The sequence below is a fragment of the Eriocheir sinensis genome, chromosome 57 (assembly GCF_024679095.1).
Source record: "Eriocheir sinensis breed Jianghai 21 chromosome 57, ASM2467909v1, whole genome shotgun sequence".
NCBI classification, from domain to species: domain Eukaryota; kingdom Metazoa; phylum Arthropoda; class Malacostraca; order Decapoda; family Varunidae; genus Eriocheir; species Eriocheir sinensis.
The window spans coordinates 3377150-3385669 of NC_066565.1; the positions used below are offsets into that span (position 1 = coordinate 3377150).

Sequence of the window (8520 nt, forward strand, 5' to 3'; positions counted from 1 at the left end):
ACGATCACAGCCAACTCACGGCGCCTTGAAAAACTGATCAAAGAAGACAAACCAGCCACATTACTGTTGACCAGAGCTGGGACTACCGATTGACATTTGGGATCGGTACTACCGGCGGTAGATTACTGCTACCGATACCGATCATTCGGTATTTATCGAAAACCCTCGCCGCTCGTCGCGATTATCAATCAATAATCGTAGATAAAAAAAAAAAAAGGACTTTTTGTTAACTTAAGAGAAGACTTAAGGCAAATGAAAAACGGAAGTCAACGGACAAGTTTCAGCGCATCTATGGAAGCAGTTAGCAGGAAATTCCAGGTATTACTTTGACGCCATCACGCTTAGCCAATCACCGCCGTTCTGCGTTCAGCCAATCAGAGGCAGCCACGACCTAGCAGATTCTCGCTCCGCCAAAAGTTTTGGCGGAGCCCCACTTGTTTGGCCTGCCGACGCGAGTAGCCTACACCCACGCCTAGCTCCTACGCTCGACAACGTGCTCAGCCTCATCGCCTAGTGTTTTAAGTGCAGTGTTTTTAAGTCCACCCAGCAGCACTTAATCGTTTTGTGCTTTTAACTTTTCAAGTGATTTTCCTTTTTTAAACTTTATTTTACATTAAAAAAGTTTTGATCAAGTCAGTGAACTATTTAATCATATTGTTACGAACCATTTATTAAATAAGTTATGTATTTTTGAACTTAAAAAAGGTATTAAAAGACTCTAATTTACTTCTATTCTTAAGTTAACCGAAATAAGAGAGAAATAACTTAAAAAGTGTGTTATGGACCTTTAAAAGCATTTTTTTTATTATATAATTATAGAGTTTTTTAATCTACCGATACCGAATCTATACCGATCGGTAGATTTCTGAAAAATCTACCGATCTACCGATACCGATTGGACGCGGCTCGCTACCGACTACCGATACCGGTGGTAGATTTTTTCTACAGAATCCCAGCTCTGCTGTTGACGAAGACTAATGTGCCGGTCATAATATCAGGCGTTAGTTTCACACACCGTCTCTGTCTGCTTACACTGCCCGTATATAAAAACGATCACAGCCAACTCAACACGCCTTAAAAAACGGATCATAGAAGACAACTCAGCCACATTACTGTTGACGAAGACCAATGTGACGTTTACAATATCAGGCGTTAGTTCCACACACCATCTCTGTCTGCTTACACTGCCCCGCACCTCATGTCCCACCAGTACAGTCGCCACCACCTGATGAGTCTCACCCTTCACCCAGAGCAGCTTGGGCACTATTACCGTCACCTGAAACCTCTTCTTGGTATGATGGAGAACTTGAGGGATTTGTAAGAGGCGGGTCGGTAGCTCCTGTCAACCTTAAACTTTGCATTCTAGTTATTTTTTGGTTTACATAAGAACGTGAGTCTGCAAGAGGCCATTCAATCACTCCTGTAATCCTAGATCAGTTTAAACTTTTTACACGAATTAGTCTTTGGTGTAATGAACAAAGGGAGTTTGCAAGAGACCAGTCACTTGCTCCTGTAAACCTCTCTCTTAAACTTCTCTTTTTACATGGGAACTTAAGGAATCAGTAAGAAGCCAGTTGGTAGCTAATGTAAACCTAACACAGCTGGTACACACGTTAACCCTTTGTATAATGAACATAGGGAGTCTGCAAGAGGCCAATCAGTAGTTAATGTAAACCTAACACAGCTGATACGCAATTTAATCCTCGGTATAATAAGCATAGGGAGTCTGCAAGAGGCCATTTGTTAGCTCCTATAAAACTATCACAGTTGGCACACGATTTAATCCTTGGTATAATGAACATAGGGAGTCTGCAAGAGGCCATTTGTTAGCTCCTATAAAACTATCACAGTTGGCACACGATTTAATCCTTGGTATAATGAACATAGGGAGTCTGCAAGAGGCCATTTGTTAGCTCCTATAAAACTATCACAGTTGGTACATGATTTAATCTTTGGTATAATAAGCATAGGGAGTCTGCAAGAGGCCATTTGTTAGCTCCTATAAAACTATCACAGTTGGTACATGATTTAATCCTTGGTATAATGAGCATAGGGAGTCTGCAAGAGGCCATTTGTTAGCTCCTATAAAACTATCACAGTTGGTACATGATTTAATCCTTGTTATAATGAACATAAGGGGGAGTCTGCAAGAGGCCTTTCTGTGGCTAACATAAACCTAACTTCTTTGAGCGAATTAGTCCTTGGTAAATGAACGTAAGGAGTCTGCAAGAGGCCAATCGGTAGCTAATATAAACCAAACACACCTGGTACACGATTTAATCCTTGGTATAATGAACGTAGGGAGTGCAAGAGGTCTGTCAGTAACGCCGATAGACCAAACACGTCTCCATGAAACCTCTATCTTGATGGTTAGGGTATTCTTTATGTCAGGGGCAACGAAAACTTCTCGGCCAATCAGTTAAGACTCTGGGAAGGGGACGGAGCTCAAGGGACGGGTTAGTTTGCCTGGTGGTGACTATTTAGTGTGTTCCCTTGACCTGATAAAGACAGCATCCCTTCACCCCTTGCAAATATCCATTGGTGTACTTGAAGCAATATCACGTCTACCACTCTCAGGCGTTCTTCCTCCTCCCTTGTAGATGTGTATATGCGTTGATGTTTTAAGAAGACTTTGGAGTGTGTAAAAAGTGTTGTAGTATATGTGTGTGTGTGTGTGTTAGAGAGAGAGAGGCTTGATGTGTGGTTGTTAAAATGTATAATGAGTGAGTCTTTGTGCGTGTGTGTGTGTGAAGGTGTTGTAAAGTGGAAAATTAACTTACTGAATGACAAAGCTACCTACAGCCAGTAATTTAAAAGTATGGAAAGGCAGTGTCTTGATATTACTGAAAAGATTTACTATAAGGTTGTGAGTGAGACAGTAGAACATAACGGAAAAGATTGTGCATGGAAAGGCTGGAAAAATAATTGAAAGTGGTGAACGGAAAACTGGAAACGAGTGGAGTTGAAATTTAGCGACTGAAAAATTTGAAGATTGTGAGAAATATGAAGATGTGAAAAATAGATAGATTGTAAGAAATAGGAAGATTGTAAGAAATATGAGATTGTGAAAGATATAGACTGTGAAAAATAGGAAGACTGAAAAATTGTGAAAAATATAAAGATTGAGTGACTCCTCCTTCAAGGGACGATGAACAAAGAAGGGTTGATGTTGCAGGCAGGAAAACATATGAAATTTATAAATGAAAGGAGAGAAAAAAGCTGTATATATAATGAGTTTGAAAAAGGACGACAGGAACACTTAAAACAGACATGAGTGAAGAACTGAACTTGAACCAACAAACAGAGGACCTTTTTTTGTGACACAGACTGAGGTTTGAAAATAGCGAATGAAAAGGTTGAAAAAAGAAAAGCTGTAAATAATTAGCAGGGGAGTAACATTAAAAGAAAATTGCGAGTGAAGAGTTAACCGAAAATAAGAGAGATGAGGTTTTAATTGATAGAAAATGGTGAATGGAAAGAAGGAAAAAGGGAAAAATCTGTATATATATGTTTAAAAAGGGACAAGAACGGAAAATTAATGAAGAGCGGACAGGAAGAAAAAGGGAAGAATCTGTATATATGTTTAAAAAAAGGACGAACAAAAAAAATTCAGAGCGGACAGAAAGAAATAAGAAAAAGATTGTATATATGTTTAAAAAAGGACAAAAATGAATGAAGATGGACAGAGAAGCAAAAGAGAAAAGGACAGGAAAGACATGGGAAAGAAAAAGAGAGGATGAAGGAAATAGAGAAAAGAATAGAGGAGAGAAAGAGAAGCAAGGAAAGCGTGGAAAAGAAAATGAATGAAAAATATATGTTTAAAAAAGGACAAAAATTAAAAATGAATGAAGAGCGAAAAATTTGTCTATAGGTCTGTTTTAAAAGGGACAAGACAAGAAAAAAAAAGAATGAAGAGCGGAAAGAAAGAAAAAGAAAAATCTGTATAGAAAAAGGGAAAAATCTGTATATAGGTCTGTTTTAAAAGGGACAAGAACCAAAAAAAAAAAAAAGAATGAAGAGCGGAAAGAAAGAAAAAGAAAAATCTGTATAGAAAAAGGGAAATATCTGTCTATAGGTCTGTTTTAAAAGGGACAAGAACCCCAAAAAAAAAAAAAATGAAGAGCGGAAAGCAGGAAAACAATCTGTATATATGTTTAAAAGGGACATAAGAAAAGAGCGAAGAGCTGAACTTAAAACTGAAATGAAATAGACAATGAAAAAGAAAAAAAAAAAAACTATATATATAACAAGTTGGCAAAGGGACAGTAAACATTGAAAATAAAACTTGATCTAAACTTAAAACAATTAACAGAAAATCTTTAGTGATACAGACTTCCTAAGTTATTCAATTCATCCATTCAGATAAGTATAATCCATGCCGTAAGAACGCAGTAGAGGCGGCACCATGGAAAAGTGTCCCTCATTCCCTTATGGTGGTAGGGCCAAGCGGACCGGTTGAAGCTTGGTAGCGCCGGTAGAAAAAAAGATTTGACGCTCACCACCATTGCAAAGAAAGATGACTAGGGTTATTCTGTGTTCCAGTACTACTGAGGTGCATCGCTGTGGCCTGTGTGTGTGTGCGTGTGTGTGTATATACCGCTGGGTGACATGACTCTTGCGTTCCCCTACCGTTATCACCCAAACTTTCCTTGCTCTGTGGGTTTGGCTTCTCCCCTCCATCCCCTGCCCCTCCTCCTCCTCCTCCTTATCTGCTGCCCTCCTTACCCATAACTACCCCTTGCCTCCATATCCCTCTTCCCTATTGTCTTCCCATTCTTTTCTTCTATTCACTAAGTTCAGTCCTTTCTCCCATTCTTCCCTCACCCGTCATCCTTTACCTTTCTCCTGCTTCTCTTACCTTCCCACCCTTCCCCAAACTCAACCTCTTTTTACCCTCTTATGCAACACAATCTTCCCTTACCCTCTTACCCAATCCACCTCTCTCTTACCCTGACCTAACCACTTCTTATCCAATCCAGCCCTATCATACCCTCTTATCCAATCCACCTCTCTCCTACCCTCTTATCCAATCCAGTCTTCTTAACTCTTACCCAACCCAGCCTCCCCTTACCCTCGCACCCTTCCCCAAAAGCCACAACACAAGAACACCGGCACCAACGGCAGGGTAATGTATGCCTGTCCCCCCTTTCTCACCCTCCCTCGCCTTCCCCCCCCCCTCCCTCCCCCATCACCTTCACCGTCCATTGTTCATCGTCTTGCTCACCCTCACCATCAATAGTCTCATGCCCAGACCGAGGTGGTGCGCAGAACAGATCAAAACGTTACCTTTGGGGTGTGTGTGTGTGTACGTGTGTGTCAGGTTCGTTTGTACATGTGTGTGTGCGTGTGTGGGGAGTATATATATATGGTTGCATTGGGTTTATTATCGACGGTACAGGGAGTTAGTTAGGCGTGCAGCTCTCTCTCATCCCCCACCACCACCACTATCATCACCATCACCCCCCCCCCACCACCACCAGCGCCGCCCCCCTCTGGTCTGTTTTTAGTAGTGTAGACGCAGCACTTTTTCCAGTTCTCTTGCATTCCAGGTTTCACTTTGTGTGTTGTATATTATCATTATTTTCTACCCAACGGTTTTCGAGACAGTGCTCATCCTAGACAATGCTGAACGTGTAGGAGACTTGCCGAGAGAGAGAGAGAGAGATAGAGGAATGGAGGGAGGGAGGGGAAACGGGTGTGACTGGCTGAAGGAGAGGACGAGCATAGTTCCGAAGAGAGAGATAAATTAGAAACACTGCGAGGAAATAGTAAGTGACGTAAGTGTTTTGGAAGTAGCCGAGAGAGAGAGAGAGAGAGAGAGAGAGAGAGAGAGAGAGAGAGAGACAACTCCCTTCGTCACCTCCCCTTCCCCCTCCCTCCCCCTAACGCGTGGGTCCTCTGAGGCAGCTGTACGATAGTGAGGAAAAAGTAGAAGGGAGATAAGGGAAACAGTAGATAGGTAGAGAGAAATTAGGTAGGTAGAGTGAGTGAGAGAGAGAGAGAGAAAGTGTGCATTGTGAGGCCTTAAACACTCCGAGATGAGACGAGTTGTACACACTCTTGCAATATGTTTTTTCCTTGTGTTTGTTGTTTCGTGAGCACTAAATATATTGTGTAAAAATTGCCGATGTGTTTTGCTGCCCTGAACACACCCGAGAGAGAGAGAGAGAGAGAGAGAGAGAGAGAGAGTGGTGCCACCTTCATGCAGTCCTTTAGTAATAGCCTCTTCCATTTAGCGTAACCTGTTTCTGGGTCATAGAGTCCTTTGATAGAGTCCCAACCCCCTAAGATTTGGACGCCATTATTGGCCCTGTTTTCGCCGCGAAAGCGTGTGCTAGCATTTGAAAGGCGCAGCGAAAACAGGGCCAATAATGACGTCCAAATCTTAGGTTGTCGGGACTCTATAAGGGACTCTACAGATCACGACCCAGAAGCGGGTTACGCTAAATGGAAAAGGCTATAAATAAGGACGCGCTGACTGGTGGATCTGACGTGGCCACTGTCTATGTAAGTGTACTTCTTTACTCGCTCAACTGTTACACAAGATGGTAAATTTTGTTGACATCGATGAATTAAGAAGTGATTCTATAACCAATATGATTTTCAACACTTGATGGGGTTGAAAAAATGAACAATTATGATGAGTACAAGTCAGAAAATAAATGTTTATACCACTTTTTACTTATTATAGATATTTGCAGCAATTATGGAATCAATTTTATCATAAAACTTTTACTCTGATACATAAAATCCTACAGAATACATTAGTACTTTCAGAATTTTGATAGTGCGATATAAGAGGAAACAGAAGAATTTGTAAGTGTTGTAAACAATAAATAATATTCTGACATGCTCACCAGAGCTACTCTTTTTACAGTATTAAAAGTTCTGAAAATCATGTTATTGTACAGTCACTGCTTTATCCAATGATGTCAACAAAATCGGCCAGTCTTATGTAACAGATGAGCTGAGTAAAGAAATGTGAATATTTTCTGAACCTACGTGATCAAGCTGGGCGAAGGAACCTCAGATGAACCCACCCACCCACCAACAGCCAACCAGCACCGTCTTCACTTGCCACTTTTAGGAGAGGTCCAGCTCAACTGTGTGGACTAAAACACAATGCCTGTCATACTCTATAAAGAATAACTGCATGCTGGAAGGCAAAGACTAAACATGAGGCAGTAGAGATGAACAAATATGAAATAACAAAGTCACAAAGGAGAAGAATGCTGCGCCCTACTGCTGATGTGTTTCTACTCAACACGTGACTGGGGAGCCCTCTTGATAATCAGGAAAAATCACAATCCGTACTGGTGTGGGTCTGTTACTACTCAGATTAAAGGATATTTACTGTACTACAATACTCCACCTTCATGCACAATCTACGGCCAGTGCCACATGCAAGAACAGGCAAAGCAATATTTACCCCTGGCACCACAGCACTAACCAGCCAGCGGACCAGCCTCTGAACCAGCAAGCAAGGTCAGTCGTTAAGTCAGTCAATCAACCAGGCAGTCAGTCAGCCAATCAACTAACCAGCCAACCAGCCAATCAGTTAATCAGCCAGCCAGCCAGTCAGTCAGTTACCCAATGAACTAACCGACCAGACAGCCAATCAACCAGCCAGCCAGTCAGTCAGCCAATCAACTAACCAGCCAGTCAGCCAATCAACCAACCAGTTAACCAACCAGCCAGCCAGTCAGTCAGCCAATCAGTTAACCAGCCAGCCAGCCAGTCAGCCCTCAGCCAATCAGCCACACTGCCTTAATCTGCAGCCTTGAGTTGGAGGAATCTGTGAGAGCAAGAGCCACAAGCAGTGAGGGAAATAAACGGCAGAACATATTTTTTTAGTGAATTGCTTTTAAACTGTAGTCAGTCATACATCTTGGTAATTACAAAGGGCAGAAGTGCTACAACAAAGTGCGTCATTAAGAACTAAACCGACGGACACGGCGCTGATCCGAGAGGAGGATGTGGCGACGCTGCTTCTTGCGATGGAGTGACGGAGTGGCGACGACAAAAATAATAACACACACACACACACACACGTTCCCATTCTCACATGTCATTCCCCTCAACACATACTCATAAGATCTCTGTTGCTTGATACTTAAATGTGAAATCAAAGCGTTCTGGTGAAGTGACGGTCTGCCCATGTAGGAAAAATATCTCGGGTTGCTTGACAAGGGAGGGAGGGCATCAGATATATAGACAGATAGATAGATTACTCGACGTCAAACTCTTCTTTTTTTTACAGCAAAGGAAGAGGAAAAATATCTCTGCTTATACTTGACAAGGGAGGGAGGGCGTTGAAGATACAGATAGATAGATTACTCGACGTCAAACTCTTCTTTTTTTATGGCAAAGGAAGTGGAAAAATATCTCCACTTATACTTGACAAGGGAGGGAGGGCGTCGCAGATACAGATAGATAGATTACTCGATATCAAACTCTTCTTTTTTTATGGCAAAGGAAGTGGAAAAATATCTTCGCTTATACTTGACAAGGGAGGGAGGG

General features: G+C 41.8%; 1 long non-coding RNA gene across 1 annotated transcript; it reads left to right on the forward strand.

Annotated features, from left to right (window-relative positions):
- Positions 1–565: 565 nt before the first annotated feature.
- On the forward strand, positions 566–6125 carry LOC126984607 (uncharacterized). The gene is made up of 2 exons (XR_007737124.1): positions 566–3971; positions 4076–6125. It is a non-coding gene; the product is annotated as an uncharacterized LOC126984607 (long non-coding RNA).
- The last annotated feature ends 2395 nt before the right edge of the window (positions 6126–8520 follow it).